The sequence below is a fragment of the Sus scrofa genome, chromosome 7 (genome assembly GCF_000003025.6).
Source record: "Sus scrofa isolate TJ Tabasco breed Duroc chromosome 7, Sscrofa11.1, whole genome shotgun sequence".
NCBI lineage: Eukaryota > Metazoa > Chordata > Mammalia > Artiodactyla > Suidae > Sus > Sus scrofa.
Window position 1 is genome coordinate 19,474,031 of NC_010449.5, and position 14,866 is coordinate 19,488,896.

Sequence of the window (14,866 nt, forward strand, 5' to 3'; positions counted from 1 at the left end):
TCCAAAATACATATACTAAAATGACTTTTCATTAGGGCTAACTCTATAAGAAACAAAGAGTAACAAAACAATGGGATGGGAATTTCTATTTAAGAAATGCTGGGAGTTCCCCCTGAGGCACAGTGGGGTAAGAATACAACTGCTGTGGCACAGGCCGCAGCTGCAGCTTGGATTCAATCCCTGGCCCAGATACTTCCATGAGCCATGGGTGCGGCCATAAAACAAAACAAAACAAAAGAGAAAAGAGAAAAAGAAATGCTATCATGATAACAAATATTCCTAACGAAGAGGAAAATTCAAAAGTTCAAAAGAGAAACAAAAAAAGTAATGGCAACAGTTAAAAAAAAAAAGAAGGAGGAGGGGAAATAAAATATTAGTTTCAAATGCAGGGACAAAATTAGTTTGGGCTAATTAAGGAATTAGATATTATCAAAGACAAGGTAGATAAATGCAGAAATATTCAAGTTCCACAAAATAGCATTCTCCAAGAAGCATTTATTTAGGACCTGTTATGAATGAACGCAGTGCTAAAAATTAGGAATACAAAGATGAAGGAAGCAGGTTTGACTGGACCAGCCTGGCAGATTAACATAGGGACATGCCTTCCAATGGACAATTGGCCAGGCAGTACAAAACTCACACACACATTGTAACACCCATTTCTTTGAGTCCAGTGAGTTCGACAAACTATTTTGTTTAATTAATACACTGTAATCTCTTTTTCTATGGTGTATTCTGTGTTTTGGAGAATGAATTTTGATCCATAAAGGATGATGAAAGCTGTACAAGTAATAATGACAGACCTATCAAAACCAAAGAAAGAGTATTGTGATGAATGTCAAAACGCACGTTTTACTGGGGCTCCAGTGCAGTCTGGAAAAACGTCGAGAAAACAAGCAGGAATCAACAAGTGTGATGGGCAGAATTCCAAGAGGGCCCCAGGACATTCATTCCCAGGATCACTCCCATCACTATGCTATGCTTCATGGCAAAAAGAATTCTGCTGATACAATTCAGGTAACTCATCAGTTGGCCTTAAGACAGTGAGATGATCTGAGTAGCTCTAACCCATCATATGAGCCCTTCAAAACAGAAAGTCATTCTCTCTGGTAACAGAAAGGGAAGTCAGAGAGAAGATACTGGTTGCGACAAAAAAAAAAAAAAAAAAAAAAAAAATGCCAGTGCCAGCTTTGATGATGGAGGGCACACGTGAGCAGCCTATAGGAGCTAAGAGGAACTCCCCATGACCGCCAGCACGAAATAGGAATCCCAGTCCTATAATGGAGAGACTGGATTCTTCCAACACCTGAATGAGTTGGGAAGCAGAAACTTCCCCCACCCCTCAAGCCTCTAGAGGAAAACACATTCAGCTGACAACTTGATTCGGGTCTAGGAGATGCTGCTAAATGCCAATAAGTGGGCTTTGTTTTTAAGCCCCACGTTTGTGGTGTTTTGTTGCACAGCAATAGCAAATTAATGCCGTGAAGAACTAGGTGCAAATCTACTGACATTACGAAATATTGTGAAGAGCCTCACAAACACCACTGCAGCCTAGTAAGACTAATGCATCCTAGGAATAGGGGCTAGAAGAAACTAGAGGCATGCGACGATGAGACTGAAGGCAAACAGAGGAAGGATTGCTAAGATGGGGACTTGCCTTGAACAGCCTGGTACAGTACTGATTTATAATGCCCAATTCCAGGCTAAGTGGCATATACATTTATATAACAACGACAACAGCATAAGCTTTTATTAACACAGAGCTAAGATCCTAGGCAGAAGCAATGTGAAATCTGTCCAGAGGGACAGTGCCCGACACAAGAGCACGTAGGACTCCACCAGAAAAACAATCCCCACTAAGATGAACTACCCTAAAAACAAAAGTAATACACAACAGGGAGCAAACCAGCACAAAGAAGAGGTGGCGGATGTAACAAGTGGGAACAAGAAACAGAAGCGTGTGGCTGTGGTGTAGGCCGGTGGCTACAGCTCCGATTCGACCCCTAGCCTGGGAACCTCCATATGTCGCGGGTGCAGCCCTAGAAAAGAAAAAAGACAAAAAAAAAAAAGAAAAAAAAAGAAAGAAAGAAAGAAAGAAAGAAACAGAAGTAAATTATACCTAAGAGACACTACAAATTCAGTATGCTTAAAGTGGTGAAAGAGATTAGAGTGAAGAGAGAAGATAAAAATCATAATAAAATAGTATAGTAAGATTTTTTTTAAAGGGCATGGTTGAAAAATATCCAAATCAGAAGTTGTGTACTTAGAAATAAAGCTATTGAATTTTAAAATTCAATGAACTGAAATGTAAGCTATATCTGAGCAAATCATCCAAAAAGCAATTCAAAGAAGTAAAAAGTTAAAAATGCAAAGGAGAAAGTAAGAGTCCTGAAGTTAACAATGATCCAATACACATCTGATGACTCCAAAAGAAAGGGTGCAAAGAATTGGGAGGAAACAAAATGTCAAGAGATAATGGCCAAGAAGTTTCCAGAATTGATGAAAGACAAAAATCTTCATATCCAGGAAGTAAAAGAAGTTCTGAACAGGCAAAAATAATTCCATTTCTAGTTTCACTAAAATGAAACTGCAGAACGCCAAGGTCAAAGATGAAATCTTACAAAGAACCAGAGACAAGAGACAGATTATCTTCAGAGGGGCAAGAACTAGTCTGACAGCAGCAGATGACAGAAGATAATACAAATAATATCTTCAAAGTCCTGAGGGACAAAACTGCCAACCTAACACTCTACACTCATTTAAGCTATCATTCAAGAGTAACAAGAGAAATTCCGTAGTGGCTTAGTTAGTGGGTTAAGGATATGGTGTTGTCACTGCTGTGGTGTGGGTTTGATCCCTGGTCCAGAAACGTCCACATGCTGAAGGCACGGGCCAAAAAGAAAGAAAGAAAAGAAGAACACTCTTATGATAGACCATGATGGATGATAATATAAGAAAGGGAATGCAGGAGTTCCCGTCGTGGCGCAGTGGTTAACAAATCCGACTAGGAACCATGAGGTTGTGGGTTCGATTCCTGGCCTTTCTTCAGTGGGTTAAGGATCTGGTGTTGCCGTGAGCTGTGGTGAAGGTCCCAGACGTGGCTCGGATCCTGCGTTGCTGTGGCTCTGGTGTAGGCTGGCGGCTACAGCTCCGATGAGACCCCTAGCCTGGGAACCTCCATATGCTGCGGGAATCGGCCCTAGAAAGACCGAAAAAAAAAAAAAAAAAAGAACGGGAATGTGTACATAATCAGATGACTGCGTCACTGTGCTGTACAGCAGAAATAGGCACACCATTGTAAATCAACTATATCCTGATAACAATTTTTAAAAAGAAAGAAAATATGCCTTTAAAAAATAAAATGTCCTTGATAGGCGGAGCTTTATAGAAGCTCATACTATATGAAGATAAGTGACACTGAAGGCACAGCCACAGAGCTAGACTGCCATCAAAGCAAGAGGGACTGAGGACATGAGGACACTTCGGAAATGTGACATTTCAGCTCTACCCTGAGGGCTGTTGCTCTTGAAGAAAGAAAGATATTCTGGGCCACAGGGACTGACCATAGAGGGAAGCATGGGATCCTGCGAGCGACGGCATATTTTGAGTAGTTCCATATGGCTGGAATGTAGCATATGTACGGGAAATGATGAGCTAAGAGACTGAAAGCATAAACCAAGAAGAAATAATAAACGCTATAGAGGTCACACTAAGAGGTCAGCACTTTATCTAGCAGGCAGTGGGGAGACATTGAAGATTTAAGATAAAAACTGGGGAGTTATTGTGATAAAATATATATAACACAAAATCTGTCACTTTAGGTATATGATTCAGTACATTCCTTCTTGTGCAACCCTCACCAGCTCCAGAATTTTTCACCATTCCAAACTGAAACTCTGAATGCTTTCGACATTAGCATTACCCGCCTCCCGGCAGCTCCTGGTAATCACGATTCTACTTTCTGCCTCTATGAATTTGACTATTCTGGATATTTCATATAAGTGGAATCACACAAGATTGTCCTTTTGTATCCGATTTATGTCACTACGCATATTATCTTCCACATTCATCCATGTTGTATCATGTGTTACAATATCCTTCCTTTTTCGGGCTGAATAATATTCTGTTGTGTGTATAGACCATTTTGTGTATCCATTCATCTGTTGATGGTCATGACATTGAATACTTTGCACTGTTTTGTTTTTTTTAATATATATATGGCTACACCTGCAGCATATGTAAGTTCCTGGCTAGGGGTAGAATTGGAGCTGCAGCTGTCGGTCTATGCCACAGCCACAGCAATACCAGATCCGAGCCATATCTGCGACCTACACTTTACATCTGCGATCTTTAATCCACTGAGAGAGGCCAGGGATCAAACCAGCATCCTTACGGACACTATGTTGGGTTGTTAACCCACTGAGCCGCAACGGCAACTCCCAACATTGGAGATTTTGAAGCAGAGATGTGATGTGTTCACATATCTGCATAAGAAAGTAACCCTCACAGGGGACTAAATAAAGGATAGTACTTGTGAGTCAAGAGAGGACTTTGTTTCAAGAAAGTCAGAATGGTCAACTGGGTGGAAGAAGTCTAGTGAAATGACGTCAGAAAAAGTCTCTCCAGATCTGGGAAGAGTAGTTGCTGCATAAGAGCAGTTAGGAAAACCGATGTAAACAGGTAAAGACTAGTTAGCTACTAGCATACTCCTACACACATATATGTCTGGGGAAAAGTCTTTCTGACACTATAATAAAATGTTGAGCATTTGGCACCTAGAATTTGGATGTGTTGTAACTTTAAGACAAGGAGGTTGAAGATACTGAATTAATAAAACATTTCAACCTCCTGATAAGTACAAATGTACTGAGAGACGGTAAAGATAAATTTTATTGAAAATAAGTCATTTTAAGAGGTTATTTTGAAAAAATTTTGAAGAATGGCAACTATGTTATATTGACACATTGTACCCTTCATTTTAATGAAAGGAATAGCAAACAAAAAAAAAGTTAAGATAGGCTGATAATCACAATCTTAGAATAATAAGATCCATACTTACCCCCACCACAAGATAAAACAGACTACAAACTGCAACATTTAAATTTGTGGGTGGCATAAAACTAAAGGAGAACATAGGCAAAAGATTCTCTGGCATGGATAGTACCAATGTTTTGTTTTGTTTTGTTTTGTTTCTTTTTAGGGCTGCACCTGTGGCATATGGAAGTTCTCAGGCTGGAGTCAAACTGGAACTGCAGCTGCCGGCCTGCACCACAGCCACAGCAACATGGGATCTTAGCTGTGTCTGCGATCTACACCACAGCTCACGGCAATGCTGGATCCTTAACCCATGGAGCAAGACCAAGGATTGAACCCACAACCTTGCAGTTACTAGTTGGGTTCATTACTGCTGAGCCACAACAGGAACTTCCCAATGTTTTCTTAGGTCAGCCTCCTAAGGCAATGGAAATAAAGTAAAAACAAACAAATGGAACCTAATCAAACTTAAAAGATTTTGCATAGCAAAGGAAACCATAAATAAAACAAAAAGACAAGCTATGGACTAGGAGAAAATATTTGCAAACGATGTGACCAATAAGGGCTTAATCTGCAAAATATACAAAACTTCATTCAACTCAATAACAAAAAAAAACAAAGAACCCAATCCAAAAATGGGCAGAAGACCTAAAAAGACATTTCTCCAAAGAAGACATACAGATGGCCAACAGGGAATTGAAAAGATGCTCAACATCGCTAATTATCAGAGAAATGCAAATCATAACTACACTGACATATCACCTCACATCGGTCAGAAGGTCCGTCACCAAAAAGTCTACAAATAAAAATGTGGGAGAAGGCGTGGAGGAAAAGGAACCCTCCCACACTCTTGGTAGGAATGTAAATTGGTGCAGTCACTGTGAAAAACAGCATAGAGGTTCCTCAAAAAACTAAAAATACCTTTGCCATATGATCTAGCAATCCCACTCCTGGGCATACATCTGGAGAAAACTCTAATTTGAAAAGATATATGCACCCCTATGTACCTAGCAGCACTATTTACAACAGCCAAGACAAGGAAACAACCTAAAAGTCCACTGAGAGGAAAATGGATAAAGAAGATGTGGTACACACACACACACACACACACACACAAATACTACTCAGCCATTAAAAAAAAAAAAAGAATGAAATAATGTCATTTGCAGCACCATGGACAGACCTTGAGATTATAATACTAAGCAAAGTAAGTCAGAAAGAATGACAAATACTATACAATGTCACTTATATGTGGAATCTAAAAAACTACACAAATGCACATACCTACAAAATAGAAACAGACTCACAAGACAAAGAGAATAGACCTGTGGTTACCAAGGGAGAGAGGGATAGGGAAGGGATGGATTTGGAGTTTGGCATTAGCAGATGCGAACTCATATATCGAATAGATAAACGACAAGGTCCTAGGAGTTCCCTTGTGGGGCAACAGGACAAGGATCCAGCACTGTCACCATAGTGGCTCAGGTTGTTACTGTGGTGCAGGTTCAAGCTCTGGCCCCCAAACTTCCACATGCCATGGACACAGCCAAAAAACAAAACCAACAAGATCCTATTGTATAGCACAGGGAACTATATTCAATATCCTGTAATAAACCACCACGGAAAAGAATGCGTAAAAGAACGTGTATATGTGCCTGAGTCACTGTGCTATATAGCAGAAATCAACACAACATTGTAAATCAACTGTATTTTTATTAAAATGAATAAATAAAATGAAATGACACTTGTGGGTGGCAACAAGAGAGTTAATCTACTCTCCGTACTTAATGACCCTGATACTTTAAATTATAGCATGGAGGAAGTTCCCGAGTGGCGCAGCAGGCTGAGGATCTGGCATTGCTCCAGCTGTGCTGCAAGCAATGCCAGGAACTTCCACATGCCACTGGTGCAGCCAAAAAAAAAAAAAATCATAGTGTGGAATAAAGCCAACTTTGAAAATTCATTTTGAGGCAAGAGCTATCCTCCTGTTGCTCTCACTACATCACTTAAACAGATAATTACTAGAATCCCTTGTTTTTTTGAACTTGGGGAAAAGAGTGACATTAAGCTGGCTGGACAACTAACAGGTAACGTAATTCTACCAATATTATTTGGAAGGGAACAGGGGTAAAACTCCAATATCACATCCATCATATCTGTCTCTAACTGAATGTCATTTCTCTAAGAAGCCTTTTTTTTTTTTTTTTTTTTTTTTTTTTTTGGTCTTTTAGGGTTGCACTGGTGGCATATGGAGGTTCTCAGGCTAGGGGTCTAATTGGAGCTGTAGCCCCGCCGTCCTACACCACAGCCACAGCAACTCGGGATAGGAGCCACGTCTGCGACCTACACCACAGTTCACAGCAATGCCAGATCCTTAACCCACTGAGTGGGACCAAGGATCGAACCCACGTCCTCATGGATACTAGCCGGGTTCATTAACCACTGAGCCACGATGGGAACTCTGAAGAAGCTTTATTTTGAAACTCAAACACCTATGGTTAAAAGACTCTGCCAAGTGATGTAAAGACATGTTATTTTGGCCCAATCATATTTACTGCTTGATAGAAGTAAATAAGAGGAGTTCCCATCGTGGCGCAGTGGTTAACAAATCCGACTAGGAACCATGAGGTTGCGGGTTCGATCCCTGGCCTTGCTCAGTAGGTTAAGGATGTGACGTTGCCATGAGCTGTGCTGTAGGCCACAGATGCAGCTCGGATCTGGCGTTGCTGTGGCTCTGGTGTAGGCTGGCAGCAACAGCTCTGATTAGACCCCTAGCCTGGGAACCTCCATACGCCATGGGAGCGGCCCTAGAAAAGGCAAAAAGACCAAAAAAAAAATAAATAAATAAATAAAGAAAGAAAGAAATAAGAAAGTTTCTTGGAGTTCCCATCATGGCTCAGGGGAAACGGAATCCGACTAGGAACCATGAGGTTGCGGGTTCGATCCCCAGCTCTTGCTCAGTAGGTTAAGGATGTGGCATTGCCATGAGCTGTGGTGTAGGCCACAGATGCAGCTCGGATCTGGCATTGCTGTGGCTCTGGTGTAGGCCAGCAGCTGTAGCTTTGATTTGATCCTTAGCTTGGGAACCGCCATATGCCACCAGTGCAGCCCTAAAAAGCAAAAAAAAAAAATGTTTGGGAGTTCCTGTCGTGGCGCAGTGGTTAACAAATCCGACTAGGAACCATGAGGTTTCGGGTTCGATCCCTGGCCTCGCTCAGTGGGTTAAGGATCCGGCGTTGCTGTGAGCTGTGGTGTAGGTTGCAGACACGGGTCAGATCCCTTATTGCTGTGGCTCTGGCATAGGCTGGTGGCTACAGCTCCAATTAGAACCCTAGTGTGGGAATCTCCATATGCCGCGGGAGGGGCCCTAGAAAAGGCAAAAAGACAAAAAAAAAGGAAAAAAAGTTTCCTACTATGGAATTCACATGAATAGTATCTAAAATTCAAATTTAGAAAAACAAACAGAACGATAACCTACCACTTATTCCAGGCCTACTAAAGCAAAATTCCTTTCTTAGTGTATGAAACAGAATTACCTGGAATTGACATGCCTTTAAGATTCTGATTTATAACTGTTGCTGTTGTAAAGAGGCTGCAAGGAAAAATTTATGCATTTTATGATGGCTTGACAATATAAATCAGAACAAGATCTGCACACATCAAAATAATTCTATTCTTAGTGCCAAATTATTTTGAAGACATAGAAAAAGTTTCCTGAAAAGAAACTTATCTCAGGAATAATAATGACGGATTTGTTTTCTTTTTTTTTTTTTTTTTTTTTTTTTTTTTGTCTTTTGTCTTTTGTTGTTGTTGTTGCTATTTCTTGGGCCGCTCCCGCGGCATATGGAGGTTCCCAGGCTAGGGGTTGAATCAGAGCTGGAGCCACCGGCCTATGCCAGAGCCACATCGACGCAGGATCCGAGCCGGGTCTGCAACCTACACCACAGCTCACGGCAACGCCGGATCCTTAACCCACTGAGCAAGGGCAGGGACCGAACCCGCAACCTCTTGGTTCCTAGTCGGATTCGTTAACCACTGCGCCACGACGGGAACTCCTGTTTTCATTTTTTTAAAGCTTCGTTGCAGTATGGTTGATATACAATGTTGTGATAATTTCTGCTGTACAATAAAGTGATCCAGTTATACATAAACACACATCCATTTGCTTTCAGATTCCTTTCCCACACAGATTATCACAGAATACTGGGTAGAGTTCTCTGTACCATAAAGCAGGTCCCCGTTAGCAAACCTTTCTATCAGCCAATCCCAAACCCCTAGTCTATCCCTCCCCCACACACCTGTCCCCTTTGGTAACCTTAAGTTTTTCAAAGTCTGTGAGTCTGTTTCTGTTCTGCACATATTCATTTGTACCCTTTTTTTTTTTAAGATTCCACATATAAGCAATTTCATACGTTTGTCTTTTACTGCCTGACTTACTTCGCCTAGTACGATAATTCCTAGGTCTATCTATGTTGCTGCAAATGGCATTATTTTATTCCTTTTTATGACTGAGTAGTATTCCATTGTATATATGCACTGCGTTTTCTTTATCCATCCCCTGTCGATGGATATTTAGATGACTTCCATGTCTAGGCTACTATAAACAGTGCTGCAATGAACATAGGGGTGCGTGTACCTTTTTTTTTTTTTTTAACTTTTTTAAGGCTGCACCCTCGAATATGGAAGTTCCCAGGTTAGGGGTAGTACTGGAGCTGTAACTACCGCCTACATCACAGCTCACAGCAATGCCGGATCCTTAACCCACTGAGCAGGGCCAGGGATGGAACCCACATCCTCATGGATACTAGTTGGGTTCGTAACCCACAGAGCTACAAGGGGAACTCCCACATTTCTCTTTTTCAATTAGCGGTTTATCCAGATATATGCCCAAGGAGTGGGACTGCTGGATCGTATAGCAGCAGTATTTTTAGTTTTTCGAGGAACCTCCATACTGTTCTCCACAGTGACTGCACCAATTTACATTCCCACTAACAGTGTAGGAGGGTTCCTTTTTCTTTGCACCCTCTCCAGCAGTAATAACTAACTTTTATTGAACTGTTAATGCATGCCAGGCAATGAGCAAAGAGCCTGTATACATATTTTTATTTAATGTTTACAGGAATTCCACTAAGTTGGTCCTATTATGATCCTGATTTTACAGATGAAAAAACTGAGGCTAAGAGGAATTAAGGAATTTGTCAACTGTAACACACCCACTAAGTGTCAGAGCCATGACCAAACCCAGGCCATCTCATCTGGCAATCTATATCCAACTGCCCCAGAAACAGTTATGCCTGGTTCTACATATTTATATAAAGAGACTGCTTCTTCTTTGTTTGACTCAAAAATAATTAAGCTGAGAATTTTTTTTTTTTATCTTTCTGTCTTTTCTAGGGCCGCACCCTTGGCATGTGGAGGTTCCCAGGCTAGGGGTCTAATCACCCACCTAAGTCAGAGCCACAGCAACTCGGGATTCGAGCTGTGTCTGTGACCTACACCACAGCTCACGGCAACGCTGGATCCTTAACCCACTGAGCGAGGCAGGGATCGAACCCGAAATCTCAACGTTCCTAGTCGGATTTGTTAACCACTAAGCCATGATGGGAACTCCTAAATTGAAAAAATTTAACAGCAAATCCATTCTCTTACATTAATAAATCACAGAAGCTCTCCTTTGACTACTTCTAATACATAAAGATTTTGGCTGAATTATTTTTATTATTCTGAAAGGAAATGAAATACTTGCCTTGGCATTTGTTTTTTTGCCTTGGCATTTTATATGACAAAGGTGTGATGAATCTATCATCCGTGGTTCTTAAGTCTTGATGTTTATTTATGTTTCTCTTTTTCAAATTACAGAGGAATTCAGCTTTCTATATGACTCCTACATCTATAGCTAAATTGATATCTCCAGTTTCCCTCATCTGTATGACAAATTATGCAAAATAATAAGCACAAAATAAAATTTTACACTTGGCATAATTTTAGTAGTCTCCATGATTGTGGTCTTTGTATAATGAACAATTTGAAACATTTAGACATTGAACAAGCATTTCAGGAATAAAGAAATAAATACTGACATTCTCTTCAAAAATTCTTGTTCTTTTGGCGAGGGGGTCTAAAATTTACTTTTTCAATTATTATCATAAAAACTACCATCATTTTTTTCTACTTAAGCCCTGGAAAAACCACTAACAGTTAACCCACAAACAAAAAGCTTTAGATGAGAAATCTAGCAAGAAAAATGGGTATGAGTGTGTATATCATATTATTTTCTCCCTCCATATAATTAAGAGAATGAATGATGGAAAGAATGATGACTTTCATAATCTTAGGTTTATGCTCTCGGTTAATAATGTTGTGATTAATATTTATTCTGTGGAGGAAGTTCAAAGGGAATGGGGGAAAAAACCATTAAAAGATTTTAAGCTTCAGATTACGGTAGGGTACAGGGACAAAATGAATTTAGCAAACGATAGCAAAGATCATATAAATATTACTAAACGAAGTTTAAAGGAAACCGATTGTCTAAGCAATGTAATTCATGAGATTGATAAAAGATGCAAATTTTCTCGACTCCACCCTACAATCAATCGGTGCAGCAAAACCCTTTCCTGGATGTCCAGAAGAACCTTAAGAAACTCACCCCTTAACTCAGGGCGTTTTGATTTTGTTTTTCTTTGGCATAACCTGCTTACTTGCTATCCTCTCTTCCCATCACTCTGCCAGAAAGGTTGGGAAGTGGGATACTGTACCGGAGGTTGCTGCTGCCCACAGTGAAGCTCGCCCCCATCCGTGCAGCTGGCTAGGAGCAACACCTGAGCTCCCACCTGCTCCTCTTAGGCGTCATCTCCATCTCTCGGCCCTACACTTACTCACACACACACTTTCACACACTAGCACGCGCATCTGCTGTCGGGGAGGAGGTACCGCCCCATCCAAGCAAAACCCTCGCTTTCTCTTCCCCAGGATATAGTCCCAGAAGAGAGACTGACTCATGCCCAAATCCGAGACAGGATGAGGCTATTGCTGCGCTCTTACCTCCAGCAGCGATCCTGGCCACCGCTCCCCCGCTCCAGGCCAGCCAGGCTCGCCCAGGTGAGCGCCGGTCTAGTGAGAATGCAACCCGGCGGGCGGAGGGCTCCCACCCGCACCCCCGCTGCAGCCTCTGCTGGAGCTGGGAAGCGCGCGCCGGTGATTCAGCGCCTTTCCGCCGCGCGGTTACCACGGCGACGCGCGCGCAAGCGCAAGGCGCCCCCAGGGATGGGCTGGGGCAGTCCTCCTCCAAATCCCAGTTCGCGCTCCAAAGACTGGCATCAAAGCATCAAAGCGACAGACTCCCACCTCGCAGAGGACCAAGCAGAGGCTTTCGGGAAGAAGGGTGGCCTGCACTCTCCATCTCCTTTCTTTCACCAACCTCTTCGTGGTCACCGTGGTCCTAGGCGGCCTGGGGAATGAGTGCCCCATCCAAATGCCCAGGCCAGGGTGGGCCAAGGGAGTCGCTAGCACACTAGAGTCAAAGACACTTTGAAAATTTGTGTCCCGGAGCAAAGTCACCCCACAGACACACGTCCCTCTTCTCCAGCGGGAGCCTCTTTAAGCCCTACTACGTTTTAAGCACGTGTTGCTTTCTGAATGAGGATGGAAACAGGTGTTGGAAGGGAGGGGCCCAGATCAACTCTGAACCTTCTAGGTTAATCAGGTGCCTAAAGAATTTAGATTACACTTGTCTCTATGTGAAAGTGATCATTTAAACAATAGAAAATTCACGTGGAAGACTCTTCCTTGCATTTATACTGTTCTCTTAACATGAAAGATGCTCACGCATCTAGGTATGGTAACATACGGCACAAATGAAAGCCAAGAGAAGCATTCCTTGAGTATTTCCACGAATATGAATTATAGTGCGGTACCTAAGGAACAAGTTCCTACTAGGCAACTCCCTGACCGGGCTTGGACGAGTTCCCTAATCTTGCTAAAACTCAGTTTTCTCAATTCTAAAAGAGATATGGTAATAGCAATCATATAGGATGATTGTGGGGGATTAAAACAGAATGCATATTGAAAGAATAAAAACCGACCAGGACGGAAAGAGTGAATATCAGTTTGGACCAAAAAGAAAAAGGCAACTCTGCCAATGGATCAGGCTGGGAGGACAAACACAGATGAAGCCAGGAGCAAAATTAATAGGAAATAATACTTCTCCGGTCAAACAGCAGCTGTAAAACGACACAACCCCCTCTTTGAATGACTACTGCTTTCCTACCACAGACACTCCCTTAGCTTTGCTATTCCAATCCATTGCTGGTGATACCCCATTGCTGAACTCCCCTTGCCTCATGACAACACCCAATCCATCGTTAATCTCCGCTTCTCCCAACCTGCCTCTGAAAGAGTAAATAACAGGACCAATTTCCCATCCCCATACCCTACAAAGGACACTGTCTTCCTTTCTCGTCATGTCATTCCACTGTACCTCTGGAGTGCTCTTTCTCACCCCATCAGTAATACTCAAGACCACAAGCCTGTTCCAGGGGCTTTTTAAATAAAAATTATGTAATTAATATGTAGATTTAAGAGTTCCCTTGTGGCTCAGCAGGCTAAGTACCTGACATAGTGTCCTTGAGGATGTGGGTTTGATCCCTGGCCTTGCTCAGTGAGTTAAGGATCTGGTGTTGCTGAGTGCTGTGGTGTAGGTTGCAGATGCGGCTCAGATCTGGCATTGCTGTGGCTGTGGTGTGGGCCAGCAGCTGCAGCTCTGATTCAACCCCTAGCCCAGAAATTTCCGTATGCCCCAGGTGTGGCCATAAAAAGAAAATATATATATATGTGGACTTAAAATCTTTTTTTGCCATGCCCATAGCTTGCAGAAGTTCCCAGATCAGGGATGGAAACCACGTGCCATAGCAGTGACCCGTGCCATAGCAGTGACCCAAGCCATAGCAGTGACAATACTGGATCCTTAACCTGCTGAGCCACCAGGAAACCCCTGTGGGCTTAAAATATTTGAACATATTATATATATGTATATATAATAAATATGCAGTTATATGTATATATATATATACACACACACACACATATATATAAACTCAGCCTAGACTTTTAAACTAAGCGCCATTACAATGTATATCTATTTTATAAAATAGATATGGTATCTATTTTGGTACTGACTAGGAAAATATTAGTCTGCCTCCCAGGACACAAATGCGAGGCCACTGTCTTTCAGAAATGAAAGACATGAAAGAAATGTCTTTCAGCATTTATTGAGCTCCTGCTACATGACAGACAACTGTAATAAATACCAAGGATAAAATAACGTATCCTTAGTATAGTTTTTCTGACTTTGTCTGCTCTTGTTTATATGCTGTTGGTTGGGACGTTTGTTCTTATTAAACCGCACAATAAAGACAAGGAATTATCCTATTTTGCAGGTGGGAGAAACTGAGGTCTAGTGAGGTTCCAGTACCTTCCATATCAGTGGTAAAGATGGTGTTTGGCATATTGATTCTGAGTTGGAATTTCACCCTGAAGGGAGGTAATGGACACAAAGCTACTGTACTGAGAAAACTTGAGATTCAAAGTAAAAAATTCAAGATACTGCATATTAGTTGTTTCTGAAATTCTTGCATTGCTTGAAAATCTATAAAAAGCAGACTGAAAGTAGTTTTATTGTTCCTATTCACTTCACTTATTAACTTGTTTCTTAGATTTTTTTCACCATAAGCAGTAAACGGGAGGTTATTTCACTTAAATGTTCTGAGTCATATAAAGGAAATGATACTCCTTTCTAGATTTAAAATAATTTTTTACATTTAGCCTTTTACCCATC

At 41.5% G+C, this 14,866-nt stretch overlaps 1 protein-coding gene across 1 annotated transcript in view; it reads right to left on the reverse strand.

Moving 5' to 3' along the window:
- KIAA0319 (KIAA0319 ortholog) overlaps positions 1-13,639 on the reverse strand; it is a 104,481-nt gene extending 90,842 nt beyond the window's left edge. The window contains 1 exon segment of the mRNA XM_005665630.3: positions 12,076-13,639. The gene's annotated coding sequence lies outside the window, so the exon portion shown is untranslated.